This window comes from Myotis davidii, unplaced genomic scaffold, assembly GCF_000327345.1.
Source record: "Myotis davidii unplaced genomic scaffold, ASM32734v1 scaffold273, whole genome shotgun sequence".
NCBI lineage: Eukaryota > Metazoa > Chordata > Mammalia > Chiroptera > Vespertilionidae > Myotis > Myotis davidii.
Genome location: NW_006286263.1, coordinates 259319 through 283600, shown reverse-complemented (window position 1 = coordinate 283600; position 24282 = coordinate 259319). Strand labels below are relative to the sequence as shown.

At 34.7% G+C, this 24282-nt stretch overlaps 1 protein-coding gene across 1 annotated transcript in view; it reads left to right on the top strand.

Annotated features, from left to right (window-relative positions):
- Nucleotides 1–24282, top strand: part of LRFN5 (leucine rich repeat and fibronectin type III domain containing 5) — a 293562-nt gene that overhangs the window by 126615 nt on the left and 142665 nt on the right. Inside the window, exon 2 of the mRNA XM_006757727.2 lies at nt 17800–17974. The gene's annotated coding sequence lies outside the window, so the exon portion shown is untranslated. The remainder of the gene's footprint in view (nt 1–17799; nt 17975–24282) is intronic.

Genomic DNA, 24282 nt, shown 5'->3' with positions numbered 1-24282 from the left:
CCCAATATTTTATTATCATATTGGTTCTTAATTTCTCTTTTCTCCAGAGCCACAATAAAAGCCTTATTCATTTTTCCTACTCTGAAATTTTTATTTATATCTCAGTAAGCAGTTACTGCCTTGTAAATTTTCTAGCAACATATTCCCCTATTTTTTCTACTTTTTGTCAGATTATTCTTTTTAAACAGTCCTGAATTGTTTCTTTTATTGTTATGATTGATGTAGGAAAACATTAGACTACTTTGCCTTGAGGCTTCATCCTTTTCCTTTTTTATTTCTTAGTAGATGGTAGATAGTTGAGTAATGAAGTTAACAGTCATTATGATATTTTAATGAGCACTTATATGTCTCATATAGCACCTTATATTCATTCACCCATTTCAGTTTTATGACTACTTGGACGAGATGCCTAGAATTAATATTCACATTTAGGGGTGAAAAGCTAGAGGCTTAAAGATGTTAATTCCCCAGGTGATATTTCTATTAAGAGGTAGAGTCAGCATAAGAAGCAGGAGCTATGTGACTTTGGAACCCAATATATTAACTCTGAAGTTCTCTGCTTCCTGTTTGCTTGCATGGCTTCACCTGTTATTTTTGGAAACTGTTGATATTTAATTTCCTCTTCTTTTTAAATATGTTTTTATTTATTTCAGAGAGAGGACGGGAGAAGGAGAAAGAGATGGAAACATCAATGATGAGAATCATTCCAGTGATGGCGAACCTATGACACGCGTGTCAGAGGGACACGTGAACTCATTTTTTTGGTTGATTTTTCTTTGTTAAATGGCATTTAAATATATAAAATAAATATCAAAAATATAAGTCTGTTTTACTATGGTTGCAAATATCAAAAAATTTCTATATGTGACACGGCACCAGAATTAAGTTAGGGTTTTTCAAAATGCTGACACGTCGAGCTCAAAAGGTTCGCCATCACTGGATTAGCCTCTTCCTGCATGCCCTCGACTGGGGATCAAGCCTGAAATCCAGGCATGTGCCCTAACCTGGAATTGAACCTGCACCTTCTGGTTCATAGGTGGACACTCAACCATGGAGCCACACTAGTTGGGCTAATTTCCTCTTGATTTACATACCATATGACAGTTAAGTCAGGCCTAGAGAGAGATCTTCCTGTCTCTTCCTAGACATTTTTGAATGCCTGACACATAGAAACTAGTCAACTGTCTCAAAATGAAAGCCCCAAAATTATCCTTATTCTTCAATTTCTGTGCTATACTTTTGGAGGCATCTTTAAAAAAATGTATACCTCTCTTTCCTTCAACCCAATCTATTTGTCAGGTGTTAATAAATGTTTGCCAGGATTACTATAAATTGCCAAATCTATGCAATGATTTCAGAGAATTTCTGGTCAAATAATAATTCTCAGTCTTCAGAACTATATTGTTATACTTATAAAAAAATCTTTTTATATCTTCCAGGAAATGTAGATCTATTTTATAGGGCATCTGGTCCCAGGATGCTGTAGATATATTCTTTTCTCCTCTGAAATAACCACTATATACTATTAATTTCATACACACACACACACACACACACACACACACACACACACACACTTTCTCTTATGTTAGGATATAAACCAAGCTGGGAAAAGTTCTTCAGACTGTTAACCCCTTATCTTGTAAATAGAAATTGTGACACAATTGGTTGAATTTTCTCATAAGTTATTTATTTGGTAGTGCTTTTATTTAGTTATTTACTAAATGCTTATCTTAAAAACCTAAGCATGTAAATATTATTGAGAATTATAACTATTACTTAGATAAAATGGGAACACATTACTTAAAAAGGTTGGCTTGCTATTGACTGTAGGAATGACCCTTCCTCCCTACTTGGTGCTCAAAAGTAGGATGCATGTCTGCTCCCCTCACTCATTGTCCTCAATGTCTGTGCCTCTAGTCATGCCATCTTGTAAGTCTGATCATTCAAAGGAACCCAATGAACTTCACCACCTCTTGTCTTTCTTATAAAGTACCTTAATTTTTCCTTCCTGATTCCTGTCAAGTGAAATGTACAAGTATATGTAAGAAATATAGTATATATAAGAAATATACTATGTGAAATATAACTTTTGCTAATGTACATTAGAGCAAATAATAGAAATGCATATTTCCAGCAACATTCTAAAAATAATAACTAGGAAAACTGTAATGCATGAGTTTCCATAGGTGCAGTGTGATAATGAAATTAAAGCTTGTAATTGCCAGGAATCGAACCTGAGACACTTTGGTGTACAGTCTGATGCTCTAACTATTGATGTGCCCCTGTAATTGTATATGTGTTGTAGTCTACTTTACTTTACTTAATCATACTTTTTCCATAATGTTAATGAAGGTTTGTTCATTTTTTTCTATTCTCTCTTTCTTTTTTTGTTAATCCTCTCCTGGGAATGTTTTTTCCATTGTTTTTCGGGGAATGGAAAGGAAGGAGGGAAGAAAGCAGCGAGAGAGAGAGAGAGAGAGAGAGAGAGAGAGAGAGAGAGAGAGAGACATATCAATTGGTTGCCTCCCACAAGTGCCCCAACCAGGATTGGGGAGCGAACCCAAAACTCAGGTATGTGCCTTTCACCAGGAATCAAACCTGAGTTTGGTGCACAGTCTGATGCTCTAACTATTGAGCATCCACCAGGCCACTAGTAAATACTGAAAAAGAAAGGTTGGCCAAAAGACAAAGTTCAAAGAAAAAAAATTACTCTATTTACATCTTTGCTTAGTAGTTGATTATTAAGTGCTATTTTTGAGGCACCAAATCTAGTTTTATTTTTCAGAATATCTGTGCTAAGAAACACTCAGACCTTTTTGCTGAGTGTTTTGGAAAGAACTGCATAGCATTTAGGGTTTATTGAGAATATGACGAGTCTATATTGGAAGAAAAGATTCTAAATTCACTTTGGTCCTTTGTGCAATTTTTTCCATGATCTGTTTTCCCCCAAAACCCCACTTTTGTTTCCTCTTAAATTCTTCTTTAGCAATTTCTTCCAGCTTTAATTATACAAAATTACATGAGAACATCCCTAAGGAGCTTTTGTTTTTTCATATCAAGCAAACTGTCTCCGTTGTTTTCATAACCCTTCAAGAATATCAGCCAGTGCTTACTTACAGGTCAGTCCTCACCATAATGAGAAGATTCTGTGATTATATTGGCAATATTACTCCCATGTGTGAGGTTTTTACAAAACCTAAAAGGCTGTACCTACGTGGGCGATCCACCATTACTCACATTTATCGGCTCAACTTGCAGGGTCAGCAATCACTAACAGTACATACAGACAACATTAGTGTTGCTTCGTTTTGAAGAAAACACAAGTAAAATGGCTGTAACTACCTCTTTGAGAGTTCATGCTAACAACTTAAAAAAATCTATAATTCAGAGGAAAATAAAAGACAATAGAAACACTCAGCAAAAACGTCTAACAGCGTCTGAGCCTCACATGGATAGATCATCCTAACAAACGCAAGGACTCTCAAACAAGAAAAAACACACCCTTGTGTATCCCTTCCAAAAAGTGAGAAAACAAGTTCAACTGTAAAAATAAAACAAATTGAGACCCATTTTCTGTGTATCTTTTAATAAGGCAGGAGTGAATTATATTGCATGATCCTTAAAATGTTATTCTAAGTCCTTTTTAAAATTAACTCTAGAATTTCCTTTGAAACTAAGAATCATAATCTTTTAAAGATTTCTAATGTTCTTTTCAAAATAGTCACCATAAGACAGTCCATCAAGTCGACAACATAAAATTGGGAAAGTTTCCACATTTTATAGCTGTCTTATATCTTGAAGCCAAAACGTTTAATGAGTCTCTTGGTTCTAATGTTCTTAAATCAGTTGAATGCCTGAGCATTTTGGATGAGAGACATTTTTATCACTGTCACAAAAATTGCAACTTTAATTTTAATGGCTCCATCAAAAATTTATCAAATATGTTGTTTTTGTGAGGTCTTTTCAAAAATGGATTAACAGGCCAGCACCCCCTTTTGTTCCCCTAAGGCTCCCTACCTCTACCTTCCTCTCTCCTATGCTCCAACGGCCTTTGTAACTTGCTGTTTGAAAGCCCAGCTGACTCACTTTGACTATCTCTGTAACTTTTTAAGTAAACTTTCTCTTGTCATTTGAAAAAAAACCCACAAACTTACAAACCAACAATTTAGAAACTCATCCATTTTGTCTTAAAAACTTTACTTCAGCTCAATATATGAATTAACCATCTATTTACACATGGCAGCTTTTAAAAATAATCTGAATTGCAGTTGGAAATCCAGAACAAAGGTTTCCAAGTCAGCTCACTTTTTGAAATGAATTAATCATTTCAGTCAAGCTATCAAAAGCTATATTCTCACGTTTTTTTTTCTTTATAATAATAGTTTCCTATTAAATACAGGAAAGAACATTAATTTGAGTAAAAACCTTTTGTAATTTTAATACTTTTTACTTGTCTTAAGTAATACTTGATATTTTCAATAGTTTTATGGAAAATACTTGTTTATTGAAGTATTTTTTAAATTTTATTTTGCACCTCCGTTTAATTTTTTATTATGTTTTTATTAATTTTGGGGAGGTGGCATTGGCCAATAACATCATACAGATTTCAAGTATTTGATACTATGAAACATCCATCATTTGTATATTGCATTGTGTACCCACCACCCAAAGTCAAATCGTTTTCCATCTCTATATGTTTGGCCCACTTTATCGTTTAGTATGTGCCTCCTCTTCCTTCTAGTAACCACCACAGTTTGTTGTCTATGAGTTTTTGTTTGTTTTTCTTGTTTTTCCAGTTTTAAACTGAATAGTTTTTAGATAAATGAGTTCTCCATAAATACTGTTCACTTTTCTAAATATTTAGAAATGATTTTAGAGTATTAAATATTTTAAAACATCTATGATTATCAGGGAAATTTTTAAGAAGGTAATATTTGTTAAATAAGTGAAGAATAATTCACTTAATGAGAGTTTTGTGAGAGAATTAGTACTTATTTTAATAGCTAAAATCAAAGAAGAAATAAATTGTGCTTTCAAATATGAGAATTAAACTCCTTAATCAAATCCATATTACCCAAAATTCTTTTTCTGCTATTTGAATATTGCAATTGTTTATTTAAAAATAAATCTGAAAACATGTATTTCAAATCATCAGTGCTATTAATGATCATATTATGAATATCAATAAAACCATAGACATCAATAGGCTTTCTAAATAGCTATATTCTCATTTTGTTTACCTTTTATTGCACAAATGTTATGAAATGCTAATTAAATTCCATAATTTAAAAATACTAACCATAATAACCGTGTCTCTAGTCCCTTCAAGTCTTTGGTCATATGAAAACTTATTTTTAGCAAAGTTTACTAAATTTACAAACATTTTAATGACTTGTACTCATGGAGTACTTTCTGAAATCTGAGACTGGAATAGTAAAGAGATAATGCATGGGCCATTCAAGAAGATGGGTAGGTTGACAAAAAACAAATGTTGTAAGTATTAAATTTATATTATAGGAAGCCTAAACTATAATTGGCCAACCATACTTAGGAGTCATGCAAGGCTTAACAAAGGGAATACAGCTTGAGTGTGGACTTGATGTGGCATAGTTAGAATATGTATTTTGTTATTTTAAACATGCTAATTTTTGCTAACACTTACTGTATAATTTTTCATTTAAATAAGTACATACTAATCTAGTCAAATCTACTTTCCATAGCAACTCTTCTGCTTTTAAACATTAGTTCTTTCCTATTCCTCAGTTCACCATTATTTCTAATGAACATCTTTTATGTATATTTTGATTAAGATAAATACCCTAATATGATATTTGCAAAAGAGATGAGAGTTCTTTTTATAATAATTATAGAATTTGAAGTTGCCTTTTTCTTTTATGACTGTAGCTAATTTCTAATTTATATTTTTGAATGTTAATTTAATAAAAGGTCCTCATCTGGTTAGTATCCTGTAGAGTGCCATGCACAAAATGGGCACAGTATTTAGATGTTTCATTTCAAAAATGAGAGGAGATATTTCTTTTATGTAGTCCAAATGCCTTAATTTATATCCAAAATATTTGATAATTCAAGAAATTAATTAACTTGCTCAAGAATAACCACAACAAGAAAGTGTGAGAGAACTGAGTCTAGGACCACAGTCTGAGCAGTACACAGACTACTGATCCTTGTCACTCCGTTGTATTTTGCCCATGGCTAAAATTATCTAAACATTTCTTTTACATTATGTTGTCAGCTCATATGAATTTAGGGAGTCATTTTTTTCTATAAGGTTATACTGGTATCTGATGTTTGCCCCACTTGTTAAATTGTTCTCAAGCTTACCAGATTTGACACTTTTCAAAGGTAATCTCTCCCTTTGACTACCAGCTATATTCTAGGCCAGTGGTTCTCAACTTTCCTAATGCCACAACCCTTTAATACAGTTCCTCATGTTGTGGTAATTAACGCCTAGTGATTAATCACAAAAGGAATATGTAATCATATATGTGTTGTCCGATGGTCTTAGGCGACCCCTGTGAAAGGGTCATTCGACCCCCAAAGGGGTCGCGACCCACAGGTTGAGAACCCTTGTTCGGCCTTCGTATTAACTCTTCACTCATATGATCTCATTTAATTCCGATGTAAAATAGATGAGATAATAGGTACTTCGGTAAAATGACTTTCCTGTGACCATAAAGCTAGTAAGTGAGAGAGTCAAAGTCGCAAATTCTATTCTTCATGCCATGGTGCTCATACTGGCACAGGACAGAGCCTTCGATGGCCCATCTCTGCTCCTGACATTATCCTCCTCTAAAAATCCTGGCTGCATCCTGGGGGATGGAAATAATCTCCTAATGGTTTATCTTCTTCCTCACTGACCATCGTTAACCAAAATAAATGTTTTAATGTAAATTTGATCATGTAGCCTATCCTTGATTTTTTTTTTCCCTCTAGTAGAGCTCAGTTTGGAAGATGAGTTAGCCAGGCAAAGAAGAGGGGTCAGGATACTACAAGTTGAAGAAGCAGCCTATGTAGATGCCTCACCTTTCCAAAAGGAGAGTTGGTTTGAGGATTTGCAAGTATAATTGGAGATTTTCAAAGTTGTCTTTGAAAGCATATGGCTTAGTATGCATGGAGATTGGTGCATGAAGAATGGTGGAAGTCAGATGCGTATGGGCCTTGTGTATCAAGCTAGAATTTTACTTGTGACATATAATTTGATTTTCATTTTATAGAGATAATCATTACAGTGGTGGAAAAATGAAAATATGGAGGAAAAGTTGTCTTGTGATAAGATAAGAGCATGGATTCCCTTTATGGAGCTGTTGTATTAATGCAGGCGAGAGGTAGTGAAATACTGAATTTCAATAAAGCTAATGAGGAATAAATGCAAATATAGCTAGGATACTAAGGACATTGCATGAAGAGAACTTGATTGATTAGGTAAGAAAAGAATAATCTTAATTTTGAGTGTTCATTCCCATTAAACTATTGTAATAATTAAAAAATAGAGTTATTGATGCTGGAAAACCAGCACATATTTTAATAAAATAATTTCAAAAATGGTAACTTCAAGCCAATATCAATAGGAATAGAAGCACATTTTAAAATTCTCTCTAACTTTTATTTTCATATTAATATATATTTTCTGTTCAGCTTATTCATTTTTGATATGCTGAGATAAATTTAAACATATACTGCCCTTAGCTCCAAAATAAATTGAAAAAGTATACATAAATGATTTACCAATTTGGCTTCTATGAATTGAATTTCCATTTTATTTCTTATTGCTCACATCTTTTATAGTACTGTCAGTTTTCTTCTTTATTAACCTGACTTGGTTAAAGTTTCTTGTGCCTGAGCAACTTTTTCTATAAATGTGAAAAATGGAGTTGAGTGGAAAGAGACTTATGAGAAGTCATAGATTCTTTAGTGTCTTATTTTATCTACTACCCAGTAGTGGCATAGACTTGTGCAAGTGACTTCTTATATTTAGGACTGGGAAATTAAATCAATAACAGTGCTACCTGCTTTGTAAGAATATTTTGAAGGCCAAACTAATTAAGTTGTATGGAAAAGCTTTGAAAATTATAGAGTGCCCAAAGAAAATATTAAATTGGCTTTTATTTTATTCCAAGCTCAGTTACACCTATGAGAACCATTTGACTAATGCATGTAATCCCTCTAAAGAAAATTACAGTGTGCTCTTCCTTAGAGTCTTAAAGTTTACAGAGCTAGTAGCACTTACAAGAAAATTCAAATGCACACTATTTTTAGAGTTATAAAAATATTATACTTCCAAGCATCAAAAATCACAAACTTGAATATATTGGAAAAATAATTAAAACTATATTCCCCTCACACGTGTGTATTGAAGTAGGAATACACTACTTATAGGTAGTGGTGTCCTAGGAGTTGAGGTGAATTTCTCATTTATATGTAGGCTTAAAATTTATCATTATGTATTCAGTAATGATGCATACACTTATCTATTTATCTCATCACTTTATAAGAGGCTTCTCTAAGCAGTCATACTCTGCAAGAGCTGGAAAGCCACTTTGCTTTTGTAGAAGGGCCTGCCGAAACCTGGCTGTCTTATTAGAGGCAGTCCCCTAAGATATGAAGATATTAGCGTTAGAAGGGTATTTTCATGGCCATCTCCTCCAACTGTGAGTCTTACACAAAATGTTATCTTTGATATTCATATAGAATGAACCTATCAGCAAATAACAAGTTCAATGCCTCCAGCTCATCCTTTTGTGGGACTATTTACATAGCATGTTCTTAATATAAAAATAAAATCCTCGTGCATTCTTATCCTTTATTCCAAATCATGTTTTCTGGCTTTAACACTTATTCTTCCTACCCCTCAAACATTACATGTGAAGAAATCTTCCCTATATCTTACCTCTTTCCCAAGATATAATTTCCAGTTTTATTCTTCAGCTATTTTCCATTGGCAGTGGTAGGGGTTGGCTGGACTTTCCTTAGATGTCTGTCCTAGGCATGGCCAGCCAGAACTCAGGATGAGACACCCTGTAGTTTAGATGCGATTCAGTAAGAAGCAAATAATTCACTGCAACTGTTAAACTTATTGTTCTGGATGTTTCTTTTCTATTGATGAATGTTGAGATTGCAACCCTGAAACTGTTGACCCTTAGGATCATGGACACAATTAATACCTTAAGTGCATTTCATGTAAGCTGCCTTTAAAGATGTACCCTTCAACTTTAACAGCTTTGTTTCTGAATCTAAGCATCTTTAGCTGTGACTGTGTTGTATTTCATTTTGACAGTCTTGGCCCATCTATTAAACCTATGGAGACATTTTTAAATCCCACTTTTATGTCAGTCACAGTGTGACAGATTTAATAAGCACTGTTTCTCATATCCTCTTGCAAGTCAGTGTTAAAATGCTGAACAAGAAAAGACCAAGGACAACAGGGTTACTGTCTAATGAAATAATGTATCTGAAAGTGCTTTGCAAACGCTATTTTACATTCATCTTTAGTTCTGCATCCTCCCTTCTTTTATACATACCACTTTATAATCTGACCTTATGGGAATTTCTTCCTGTACAGTCTTCATGGTTTCCTTAACCATCTTTCCAATAACCTTTGTCATCAAAATCATTTCTAAATTGCACCATATGGATTTTACTTTCAGAACTTCTCTTTTTGAGTCATCTTTTCTCTCAGAAACTTTATCCTCAAAAGGTAACGTCTCTGAATATTTCACTATATTGTTTTCCTTTATTTGCTTTTAAAAATATTTAATTTGTATTTCTTGGGTGTCTGTTATATGTAGCTGAGTGTGCTTGAAGCTTCAGGGCATGGAGTTACCCATGGGATGTTGCGGGACTTCAAAGAGCTTTTAGGCAGACAGAAGAGCTTAGGCACAGGATATACCATTAGTGATTCATTATAGATGTGATATCTCTCACTCCATTCTCGTAGGTCTTTCCTGTAGTTGTAAAGGTGACTCTAAACTCCCCCCTCCTCTTCCCACAAAAGAAGTAATGTTTGTGCTTCTAGATATTTCCTACACCCATGTTACCTATTAGTGTGTTCCCGTGGTTCCAACTCCCAATCTCCATGTAGTTCTTGTTTATCTGAAGTTGCTATAAATTATTGTTATAACTCACTGTGAATCCGGCTGATAATTGTGCAACACTTGCCCAGGACCCAACAGCCCAGTGTTTAACTCACTGACTAATGTGTAAGCTCTAGTGTTCTCAGAGTGGCCATTGGAAGCATGTTCTCTCTGTGTCCCTCTCTGGATAGACGGATGGCTGGATATACAGGTCTACTTATTTATAGTGTTCTAATACATATTCAGGTGGGTGCACACATTAGAAAAATCTGCTTTGTACTTATATGCATAGAGTAGATGTTGCTAATATAAAATATAGCTGTTTCTAATATACTGTGTATCGTATGCTTTTGTGTGAGTTCAATTTGTATACATTATACATGCATTTTTTTGGATTTATACATTTTAAGTAGGTTTTATTTGTAATATAATTTATTAAGAATTTTCATCAGAGATTAAAATAATGAATTTTAAAAAAGAAACTACCACCATCCCAACAAAAACACAGAATGACTCCTATCCACACTACTAAGCATTTTCTCTCACTCTTTTAAATCATCTCACATTTCCCAGGCACCAGAAATCCACATTTTCTCTTCTTTTTTACCTACAAAAGGAAAGGGCATCAGTGGAAAGCAGGTAAAGATTCCACTCCACCTCAGCAGGGCAGGGTACCCAGCAGATCTTCATTTCTCATCCCACACTTTCTGTCCCTCATAAGGATGCGCTGATGCACTCCGGTACCCAAAGCCAGCAGCAAGTCAGTCTTGTTCATTGACTAAAGGACTTCAGCTCTTTCTGAGTTTTTTGTTGTTTTCTTTTTGGGGGGGCAGGTAAGGTGCACTGTATTACAGATGTAGTTTGAAAATCACCCAATTATTCACTGAAAATGTAAAGCTTGGTGTTCTGGATATTCCTTTTCTATTAACGAATGCTGAGTACAGCCCTGGCATTGTTGACTCCCAGGGGTCACCTTAAGGTGCCTGATGGAGCATTATGTAGATTGACTACAGTTGTGAGAAATGACAGAGATCCCCATGTACCCTACACCTAGTTCTCCCAATGGTAACATCCTGCATAACTGTAGCACAGTAGCACGTAACAAAATTGAAAAACTGAAATTATTTAGATTTTACCAATTTTACATATATTTGTGTGGGCATATATTTAGTTTTCTAAATTTTATCACATATGTAGGTGTGTATGAAAGTCAAAATTCAGGGTAGTTCTATCAGCATGGTACCTCCTGCTACCTTTTATAGCCGCAACCACCTCCCTATTCTATCCCTAACTCCTATCTAGAATATGTAATTTTAAAAGAAGAAATGCACCCATGTATTACTTGTGTAATTAATTTTAATAAACAAGTGGTATACACACTTCCTCATCTGCATATTAAGAAACTAGAGGCCCGATGCATGAAAATTTGTGCAAGACTAGGCCTTCCTTCTCCTAGCTGCGGGCACCAGATTCCCTTTGGCACCTGGGACCACGGCTGGCTTCCCTCCAGCTGCAGCTTCGTCAGGAAGGACATCTGGAATGACGTTAGGAAGACATTCGGTCTAATTAGCATATCATACTTTTATTATTATAGATTGATCTGAATTCTTCAAATTTATGCATGAATAAGAAGTCAGAATTTCAAGTTTTGAAACTCTAATGTATTTGAAAAATTGCTGTCTAGAGAAGGTCCAGTATAACAGTTCCTAAATGAAATTATTCTAATTTCACCTGCAAGTGATGAAATTGTGTTGGAAAGGAAGAAAGGGTGGGGGGGAGTGGGGGCTGGAGAGAGAAGACAAGAGGTGGAGGGAAGGGAGGGAGAGAGGGATGAAATGGGGGAATGGGAAAGAAGAAGCCAGGGAGGAAGGAAAGAAACACTGTATGTAGACACACGTCCTGAAAATAACCAATGTATTAATGAGAGTTTGCTGGTATTCTCTTTTAATTGAAATGGTTATTACCAACGTGACACAGATTAAGGTGACCATAATAACTGTCTGCTGACTTTTTCCAATTCACTGAAACGAGCAGGGGGGCTGCATTTTATTTTTCCCTGCATTCAAATGAACAGAACAGGACTGGCGTATTGTCCCAGCAGACCAAGGGCCAGGACAAGGAGAAAGAATAAAGGAAAAATTCTCTCATTTCACCAAGGGATGCAAATGTGGAAGGAACCACCAAGGTCCAAGTGAGCAAGAGAATCCCATGACAGAAAGATCTCCAGGGGCCTAGAAATCTGTTGCTATGGGCCCTTTGCCAACATGCCCAGAGAGCAGAGTGGATGGTGCCGCTTGGTGGGGCTTCCATGGTGAAGGACCTTCTTCATTCACCTGTGGCAAGGGAGCTCACCCCATTGTGGTCATGCAGCCAGATTCCTGGACAGAAGGCAGTGGCTTCCACGTGACTGAGCAGATGTGTGACACCTGTGGGTGTTGGATTGTGCAGCCCTCTACCAGGGCCAGTCAGGAGCTGACACCGACCTGATACCCCAGACCCCTGAGCTGCTGCGGATTCCCACCAGCCATGTATGTACTGTTTATACAGCCTGTCTCCACACGGCCCCAAGTATGAGCTTACGATATGGCCTTTTCCCAGGGCCTGGGAGCCTTTCTTTTGTCCTTCCACAGTCCTGGTCCCTAATTGTTTATGCACATCAGCCTGAAAAGAACTTCTGGCTGTGCAAGGGTCCCTTCAATATTTTTTGCTTCAAGTCTCCCTTTGAGATCTGCCCTGAGCACAAAATTGTGGTAATTTTTCACCTGAAAAGAATTTTAAATGCCACCAATTGAGCAAGATGCTGATTCATTATTTATCAGACCTACTCCTTGCACTGGGATTTTGGCTCCGAGCTGGGGGAACGGAGTAGCTGGGCTCAAGAGAAGAGCTGGTTTCCTTAGTTTGTTTCTCTAAAACCCTAGGTTCATAAATACCAAGAGGCCAGCCCTCACATGGAAGGTGCGTCCTTAGGGATGTGACTTAATGTCAGGACAGTCCTCAGGCAGCTTTCACAGGTTGGAGTGGAGCATCAAGAAGGGCATTCAGAGGCAGGTAATGGATATAAATATGAAACTGAATTAGAGGGAGAGTCATGCTGACCCTGATCTCTAAAAGGCTGGGGAAGATCTTGTGTCTGAAGAGTCTTCTCATTCCCTGTTGGTAATAAATAAATGCTTACTGCTGTAGCTATGATATGTGACCCACTCCTCTTGAAATATAAGATCCCTGATATGAATATTTCATGTCTGTAAAGTGACGGATCCCACCAGCAAAAGAGCTGTTGCTTTCCTTGAGGTAATTTTTCCTCTTGCTCCCCACTGCTGGCGGTACAGCTTCATAAATAATTTCTTTTGCTGAAGGAAGAGAAAGTGTTTTCTATAAACTCATTATCCGGGGCTGTTTATAGCTGTTGGAAGGACAAAGTCTTCCTTTGTCCCTCAATGTGTGAGGGCAGTGCAGACTTGATTGTACAAAATATGTTCTGTAAATGTTGTACTATTCACCTGCAAATAAACTTGGTAGCAAAAACACTTAAATAAAAAGATATGTCAATCAAATTTGTATCTCGGAAGAAAAATGAATTTAGAAATTCAAGGACATTTCAAGCAAATTTTTAACAGAGTAAATTTATATAGTGAATGATTTATATATTAACATTTTTATTACTATTTATAATCTTTTAATTATGTCACTTAAGAAAATGTTAGTTATGCAAAGAAAAATACTTCATTCGCTCTATAATCTTTAGGTAGGCCTTGTTTTACATTTCTCTTATTTATTTTTTGTATTAGATTTTTGCAACCAAATTTAGTAATTAGGATTTCTTTTTTTGTAATTAAAGTTAAACTATGATAGTGCATTTTGTGTCTTTACTAGATCAGTTCCTAACTAGTATCTGTTTTGTCACAATGAAAAATATTATTTTAAATTATCATTATACAATTTAGTGAATAAGTTAGATCCTTAATAACATTTCAAAGTCAACCCCACCTCTACTCATCCTCTGCCCCTCTCAGAAAAGCCCTTCACTGTGGGTTGTTTCTTATTGAAATATACCCATCATTTAAAGTTATTTTCTTGAGTTGTTGAATGGGAAATTACAAAGGCAGTAATAAAAATTTTCAGGTCACCAAGAGTTATGTTTTATTTGACTGCTGAACTCTTGCTATTAGAGGAAAGAATGATTAGTTGTTTTCATTTACACCGTGACATTTACATTAAGCAATGAATGCTCTAGTGGTGCATTAATTTATCATAGGATTCTGGATGTATATAATAATTTGTAAACATTTTTCTGTATTTGAGTATATAATATTACATTTTATTCAGCAACACAAATGCATTTTCATATTCATTCATATGAATCTCTCTGAATATTTATGGAATTTAAAAACTCAATGTGAAATTATTTTCAATTTTATTCTATATTTCTTCCCTAAATGTTTTTAAGTTATTCCTCTTTTAAACAAACAAAAGCAAACATGTTTTATTAATTTTTAAAGAGCGAGGTAGTGAGAGGGAGAGAGAGAGAAACATCTATGAGAAAGGGAAACATCAATTGGCTGCCTCCACAGCACGTCCAGTGGGGCCCCAGCAGCAAGTTAACCTACTGTCGGAGTGTTTGCCCCTGGTGGTCAGTGCAAATCATAGCGACTGGTCCAATGGTCGAATGAACAGTCTGACACTTAGCATATTAGACTTTTATTATATAGGATGACTATTAAGTAAATGAGTTGCAGTGAAACAGCTGGCTTTTTTGCATCATGGAATCAAACATCTGTATGATTACATGTTTACACAAGGTAAATATAATTAAAGACTACTGTAAATCACCTTCTTCATGTTATTTATTTTGTACCATTAGAAATAAGATGAAAAAAGATTGGTAATGATACCATTTGGTGGATTCATAATTGTTCAATCTCTATGGATTTTTAAATTGATGGAAATATTTAAGATCACATTACTATTATCTTTGAATATTTCAAGGGTTTCCGTTGTGTTCAATGGGTTAAAACTCAGGGCAACCTTAGGAAAAGCTTCCTGAGGGAAACAAAATGATTGCATGTCTACAAAGAATAAAGCACCATGCTTAGTACCTTCAGATATTATGCCTTGAAATAATTACAGCTTTTTGTAATATTATTCTGTTTTTTTTTATTTTAAAAGAGAAACTGAGTGATATGATTATTGCTATGATTCTACCAAGGTTTATAAGAGGTTAACATCCTGCCTTTGCTGATAGTGAAATTGGGATCAAAGAACAGACCAGACATTCCCTGACTTACGATATCCAACTTAAATTTTTTGACTGTGTGATGTGTGAAAGCAATGCCATTCAGTAGAAACTGTGCTTCAAATTTTGAATGTTGATCTTTTCCTGGGCTAGTGATATGTGGTATAATACTCTCCCATGTTGCTGGGCATTGGTAATGAGCCACAGCTTCCAGCCAGCCAGGCAATCATGAGAGTAAACAACCAATACTCTACTGTGTTTTCATTATTTAGATGATTTTGCCTAATTATAGGCTAATGGAAGTGTTCTGAATACATTTAAGGTAGGCTACGTTAAGCTATGATGTTTGGTAGGTTAGTTGAAATGTATTTTCAACTTAAATTATGTGTTTTTGGGGACATAACCCCTTGAAAGTAGAAGAGCATCTGTATATGTTTAGACAACTGATGAACACTTAGCAAAGACATAGGGGAAGAAATTTCTTTAGGGACTGGAAGGGGTCATGAGTTCCAGTTTTATGAAAGATATTCTGTAATAACTTCCAGAGCTTTGCCAGTTTCCTTAGTTCTTTCAGAGTTTAGTATTGTCTTTCAAGATAATCATTAGAGGGAGATTCATATTTCTTGGGAATACATGTACATACAAATGAACTGTTGCCAGATTTTCTAAGACTGTGGAAGAAGGCCAACATATCAACCTGGAATTAAGAAATCGATCAGAATTTCTTATGAGATGTTTTATTTCAGCATACTATCAAGAAGAAAAGGAAACACTGGAAAAATTGTATTGTTCAAATTCCAATCTAACTGTTTTTGGCATTGCACTGGTAAAAAAAAAAGCACCTTATTAAGTTTCTTTACTGTAGAATTTATGTTTTTCTGAAATCTTACATCATAAGATATAAGAGCATTGATATGTAGTCGGATAGACCTAGGTGAAAACCCCAGCTTTGTCAACTACTAGCTATATTACCTTGCCAAAGGTTAGTTGAAATATTTCTACTCCTGCCTCTTATACCAGTATATAGGTAAATGTAACTTATCTCATTTTATTATTGAGAGGATTGCCTTCGATAATACATATTTTCATATTTGGCACACATTAAGTGCTTAATAAAAGTATTATAATAAAAAGGAAATTTTATCATTTATAAATAATGCAACCATACATAAAAAGAACTTTCGCTGGGAAATTAGAATTTAGATAGGATTATAATAGTTACTAAACTCTTCAAGCCAAAATGAATACATGTAAACACTATTGGTCATCAATCCTTTTTTGTTGTTGTTAAGATCATTATAGGAAATATTTATGTTTTGCTATCATAATGCAATAATATAAAGCATCATTATAAATTCAAATTTACTCTTGATTTATACTACCTCTTCACTGCAAAGAGGAAGACATAATCAGAGTTTCAAAAACAGTGAGGCTTCTTGTTCTAAGCATTTTACTTCTAGGAATTTATTATATCTATATTCACTCATAGATACATGTATATTGACCTTGGTTAAATCACTTTATAATAAAAGTCTAGAAAGTTAAATTTTGGCTCTGTAAGTTCATTCAGACATATTTAAAAATGAAAAGAGCAGGAACAATAAATTTAACCTGAGTTATATTTGTATCATCTTATACACGTTTTATTTTTTTTTATTGTTACACTTTGGAATTGTATTATTCCTCACTTTTGCTTCTGTAGATGAACTAAGTCATAGCCTAGTAAAATTACAATTTTTTTATTCATTTCAAGAACATTTTTATAAATTCAGCTCATTTCTGCATTAAGAATGATAGTGGTTGAGTATTAGTTGGTTCTGTTATAAGAATCATGGGGGGATTAAATATTGTGTCTTAAAAAGCTAGGTCTATTTTTATTTAGACTGACATAGAACCCTCAGACATAGATAGAAACCAACAATCTTCTGACAGAAGTTTAAAATATAAGTGGCATACCTGTGTATTTCCTTCATAGACTTGTGTGTTGAAATAATTTCTCTATTGAAGAAATACAGGCAATGCAACATAAGACTATTAGCTTCATGAGGGCAGGATTGAAGAGCTTCATTCCGGTGATATATCCCCAGGGTCATGTATCTGGTGCACATTAGGTGATGATTATACATTTGTTGACTAAGGACATATTTTAACATTCGCTTGCAAGTTGAATTAATGGAAATGCTATCAATAAAATTGAACTAGATATCTGTTGATTGTTTAAGCTATTCTCAATTATGAGATAAGAAGGCCCCTTCCAAAATGAAAAACAGAATGCAACATATCTATTGAAATCAGAGCATATTGCACATTCCTCTGGAAAGCCTCATTATGCAAATCTATTTAAATTCCATTTAGTGATATTCCTGATATAGTTTGAGGTTGATCACACAGTTAACAGTGACTATATTTATCAAAGATACTTCCTAAACACATTTTGATACACCTTTTTTGTGCTTGTCTCCTTTGAAGAGTCCCGGTAACCATTCAGCCAGGTGTCGGGAAGCCATGCGGTAGCGAGCACCCTTACCTCTGACACCACCCTCAGATTCAGTTTTGGAGATGCTCTCACCCTGTCCGTCTTCTGCAGCAGCCAGGCAGAGTGCCGACTCCTTCACAGCAGTGAGGAACTCTTCAGGCTCCAGAAGTAAGTTAATTGCCTTCAGTTTGATCGTTGCCAATGAGAACTCCTTCCAGTTAAAAAGAATGTCCTAATTTTTGCTGACCTCAGTGGTTGAAAATAATTCATTGCTAAGTGTGATTCAAAGCTAAATTTATACAGGGTGTCCCAAAAATTGTGTATACACTTTCACAGCTGACAGCTCAATTTTGAAAATGAAATGTATTTTAATAAACACTGCCTTTATAGTTATTCAAAGTGTGTGTATACATTTTTGGGACACCCCATATTTCTTAATGATAAATGATAACCTATAGATCTATTGGGTTTTTGATGAAAAAGTACATACCAAGTACTTACATAGTGTTATTTATTTCTAGGAAAATTATTGGCAGGAAAAAGGTGGATTTGCTAGTATAAAACAAACAAACAAACCTGATAGCCTTACTTATTTTACCATCAGAAATAGAAGAAGCAAGCTAATTTTTACTCAACATCAGCTATGTCCTAGAAACTCTGCTAAGTGTTTGAGCATATATTGCCTATGCTGGGAAACAATCCTTAGAGGGAACAGTTGCTGACTTGAAAAGCAATTCTGTACATTTTGCTAATTGAACATCAGATAATGACTAAGACTAGTCACATATGTATCCTATGCCTTGTGTTACTATAGAGTCAAAAAATGGAATTTTTAGTAATGAATTCTCCTTCTACATTTTAGCATCCTATTGTATCTAAACATTCTCTATCCAACTCATGTCATATTGCAATGTAAAAATAATTAGAAAGTGTAGAGTGTATCTTAAATGTTTTGTGTCCACAATAAAAAACAGGCAATATCTTCCCCCAGAAAAACACACAGGGGAGGTTTACTAAAAACCTCATAAATTAATGTACAAATTAAAACCAACGTTATTCACTAATTGTTATTTTTGGTCATATTTCTGGAGATAAAAATATACAATTTTTTATGTTTATGACCTATATCTTTATGGAATTTTTTTTTATTTTTTAGGATTGTTTCACAATGCATTGCCATAATTTATATTTGCAGCTTTGAGGAATAGACAGGGGAAAGATTGAAATACTAACGTTTGCATGTGAGTAAACAGATGCAGAATGAACAAGTAGTTTATCAAAGTACCTTGACTAATGATTTGTAAAGATGACATAAAATCACTGGCTTCTTGATTCATAAAAATCAAGCACTCACCTGGCCAGTCTGGCTCAGTTGCAGTTTCATCCTATACACCGAAAGGTTGTAAGTCTGATTCCCAGTCAGGGCACATACCTTAGTTGCAGATTCCATCCCCTATCGGGGTGCATACAAGAGGCAACCAGTTGATGCTTCTCTCTCACATTGATGTTTCTCTCTCTCTCTTCCTATCTCTAAAATCAATAAACATATCCATAGGTGAGTATGAAAAAAAATCAAGCATTTATTCTATGACTTTGATCACTTGTGCTATATGGAGATGGGGGTGGAACTAGAAATAAAACTTTCCCTGATTGGTTGGATTATTGACTGACATATTCCTTTTGTGTCATTGAAGGAGACTTTGTGGCTGCTTATAAAAATTAATACTGAAAAAAACTGAAGAAAAGGGAAATCACATATAGGAAAATGAATTGAAATCAGTAGACAAATTCTAAGCTACATATATATTTTTGGGCTTTCTAATTCCTGGATAAATCAGATAAATGCATTAATTACATGACTATGTTCATAGGATTTGAAAAGTCAAGACAATTTCTCTAGAAAATTCCTTACTTTCCTGGTTCATACCTATGATTCTATTGTTTTGCCATTTTTATAGTTAACTTAGTTTAAATTTGACATATTTCTTTTTATCCCTCCTTCTCCCCACTATTTGATATAGGCATCTCTTGCTGCTCTTAGGAATATATTTTTATCAAAATGTCACCACACAGAAAATGCTGTGGATGAATTTTTATAAAGAGCAAGGTTTGTTAGAACTGATATTGTCTTTTGGTAATTAGGTGCTTAGCAATTGAAATTTCCTTGAGAGGAAGGGTAGAAGACACTTCATAACCTTCGTTTACTTTCCAGCATATTACAGCTCAGTATGCCAGCAATAGACATGGCTATGCCCTTCAGAGAACATAGAGATTGTTCTTTAAGAATTTATTTCTGAATCACTGTGCTATGGATTACGTAAGTCTTAAAGCAGGCAGCCAGTACGTTTTGCTAGTGTGCTCAAAATAATGTAGAAGGACCACTTTTAAGAGGTAAACAAAAAGGATATATTAGGTTATATTAATTTATTATAGCTATAAGTGTAGCATAAAATGATGAGTCTAAGTATGTGGAAGACAGATAAGAAGTCATTGTTTTAGCGTAGGTTTCTTCTGTGTATATTTTATTACCTTGTACTCCATTGGTACATGATTTACTCAGTTATCTTAAGAATTGCTTTTGTTGCTTAGGTCCTTGCGTTTTTTTTATTAAATAAAGAGACTTGAGGAAGATATTCTAGATTTTTCATCTTTTACTTTCCTTAAAGAAATGGAGGACCCTGTCTAAGACTGGTTGAATTCACACATTGGAAGACATGGAAATGTATAGGGTTTGTTTCTTAAAAGCAACCACATAAGAAACTCCAGAGATTTTTACCTGGCCAACAATTAAATAATTAATGAATTTTTGTTTTCCATGACTTTTTAAAAATAAAACATCTGATGTCATGAAAGCTCTTAGCAAAGGAAATATATTTACTGATATAGATTCCCTTGTGTAAATCATAAGACTTAGTTAATTCAAATACATTTTCATTTACTAATGGCAATAAGGCCAAAGGATTTACTTAATTAACCTGGCAATAGAAGTCTAAACAGAAATAATTTATATATTGAAAATGTCTCTTCTGAGTTAATGCTTAATTCAATTTTTTTAATTAGCAGTCCATTAGTCCGTAGAAGTAGAATCTTCTTTTTCCTTCCTATTTTTTCTTTGGAGTAACATTAGGCTGAAATTCTTTAATGGAATTAATCACCCTGAAAAAAAGAGAAAGTAAATACATTCCTAATTAGGTTCCCCAAATTTCAAATAGCTCATTGAAAATTCATAGCACATCCATTAAATCCCTTTAAAAGATAAATGGAATACTGGGAACTTTCTTGGAGGAAATAATGAATGGAGAAGTAGTACAATAATGAGGCAATGGGATATCCATTAGTTATTAGTGCAGGACAGTTGAAGAGGTGGTGGTTGTTATGATGGTTATGTTTCTCACTGTGGCATTTTCAATTAGTCATGGTCAGTAAAATAGTACTTTTGTCTGTTTCTGATATTGTTTCTGGTTTAACTAAAGCACTGATGAATTTAAACAATAAACAATAATGTTTGAACAGGAGATGTGTATGGCTGTATAAATAGATCCATATATATCTAAAGATAATTTACTATACACATAATAGCAAGGATGGTTACTATATAAAACTAATATGCCTTCTATATATTAAGGTTTGCTTAGTAACATTTCATAGGTAATATTTAAAATAATTTTATTTTGCTGAAACAAATTTCCTGATGTTTAAGACTTGTGAATATCAACTCTGATAACACTAGTTGACTTATCATAATAATTGGAAACATTATTTGATATTTTCTAATAGTTTTTAATAAACATTATTTTTTTATTCTTATACTATCTATTTGATATACTTTAAAAATTGTATATGCTCTCAACAAGATTGATTTTTTATGTTTAATATCTTTAGGTAAATATTTATATCCTTGAAATCATACCAGACACTTGAGGCACAAAAACACAGTTAGAAATTAGTGTTACCATAATACGCTAACCATGAATACTAAGGTGGTTACATGAATTAGGTTTAATAATCCCAATTCCAAAAGGTAGAACAAAGAGGAAACATGTTAAACTATGCAGTGCTCATTTTAAAAAGAAGAGTGCAAAATTCTTAAAGAAAGCAAAGTTTATAATGACTATCATGAATGTATGCATTTTGGGTCCAGTTTCCAAAATTGGATACATTTGATACATCCAATTTCCAAGTGCCTTAAATTTAACATGTTGCAAACTAAGCACTTGATTCTCCCTCCAAATATACTCTTTAGACATTTCTGAGCTCAGTATATGACTTCACAATTTACCGGATAAAAAAAATAGGCATCATCTAGTCACCTCTCTCCCTCATTCCACAAATTCTGTCACTTAATCTGGTCATATTTACCTACAAAAAAAATCTGAAATTCAACCACTTTTTTCCATTTGGGACCACCATTTCCCAGTCCCAAATAATATAATGTCGCCCCTGGGCTACTCCAGAGGCTCCTAAATTATTATAGACACAGAGGCACCCATTCTGCCTATTTTCCATAAGCAGCCAAAGAGAGATTTAGAGACACAAGACTGAGACGTCATATCTCTCTATAGACAAAGTTCCTTATCATGACTTACATGCTTTTATGGTTTAGCACTTTTCTAAATGCACCCAGCTTATCCCACAATGCTCCCTTCCCTTCCTGGATTCCAGGAACAACCAGAAGTCCTTAGGTTCTTCCCTGTCATGTGACCTCCCACTTAGGTCTTTGCATCTGTTTGTTTTTCCCTAAGGAGATCATTGCTGTCACCTATTTTTTTGCCTAGTATCTCAACAAGCTAGTCACCTCCTGACAGAAGCCTTCCTTGCTATATCTGACCCTATTATCCTCTCTTAACATAGTGTAGCTATAACTCGTTATAATTGTATGTCTCTTTGTGGAGGTGTCTGATAATGTTGACTTCCCTGCCAGATTGTAAGCACTATATTAAAACCCCTTTTTATATTGAACACAGGCATAGATCCTTTCTCATTGTGTGTGTGTGTGCGTGCACGTGCGTGTGTGTGTGTGTGTGTGTGTGTGTGTGTGTGTTTTAAGAGATACATTTCTGAGATCTGAAAAAAGTATCATAGGAGTATCAGGGAAAGAAATTTGTAGCAAATAGGAAATGTTGGCAATGGAAAATTATTATTTAAATTTTCCCCTTTCTTTAGTAATTTACTGGGATAGTTTTTTTTTAGAACTGTCGTGGCTTTTGTTGTGAAGTTCCCAAAACAATGATTCTACTAAAAATAGCCAGACCTTTTTGTTTCTAGAACGAACAGCAAGTAGTGGCATGAAATTCTTCTACTTCGTATTGATAATGATAAGTGTTAAATAAGAATGTTCAAATGTTTAAATATGAATGTCCAAACCAAGGCACTGGTTGGTAAAACAGAGGAAGTTTCTATCATGTAAGAAATGAGCATTCTTTTATTTTTATCTGACAAAAGAAAGATTCCAAGGATATCAACTGGAACAAATTTTTTTTTGCATTTTCCTGTTGTCAAAGTTTGACCCTGTTTACTGCAGTCTTACCATTCACAGTGGGTGTTTATTTTTCCAGTGCCATTAAATTGCTACCCTTTCCTCTTTTCAGTCTGAGCACCATTTTCAGGGACTTGTTTTCAGATAGGTGATGGATCAAGACCCTGTGCTTGCTGTTGTGAAGCAGGTTCAGATGAAATAAAATGGAATTTGTGTTTAAAAAATGATTATATATCAGTACGAGTGGAAAGAGTATTACAGTGCAAAAAGAACTGCCATAGATAAATAATGATAAAAAGCTGCAGATGATCACGGGAGTTCAATGGAAAAAAGGCACTTCCATCTGAGATTATGCAAACATATCTCTTAATAGAAGTAGACTTGTCTGGAACACAGATACCTTTCAACATCGGGCTGTTGTTAATGTGCTGATGTATTGTGCCATTTAGGTGAAACTTCCAGAAGGTAGACAGGTAATGTACAGTTCTCCCCAAAGCCCTTAAGTACTGACACCAAAACTAAAAAGGTCTTAGCTGGCAGGATGTGGTGTCGGAAGGCCTCTGCTCTCTCTGCCTACTGTTATGTAGTGTTGGCCCTGTGGGTTGCTAATACTACAGTTCTTACTGTGAAGTGTCCTGGGAAGAGGTCTGAATAAATGCTTTTCTTTAGGAGATAATGATTACATTTAGGCCCAGGAGATTGTGTCATGGGGAGAGTACTCCTGGCCGCTGACATCAGATGCATGGAAACAATCTTATTGCAAAGCATTGGCTATGAAACCCATTGGGAAAAATCCAATTTGTACAAACTCAGCCTTAGTTATTATCCCAGTTATTTTGATGAGCAACCTGTCCCACTGACCGAGCAGTTAACCTCCTTTATACTATTGTGAATGTCAGTGGGGATATTTTAGCATATGTCAGATTTAGAATTTTCTGGGTAAACTGAAACATCTTTCATCAACATAAAACTGAATGTGGGCGATTTTTCAGGAAGAAAA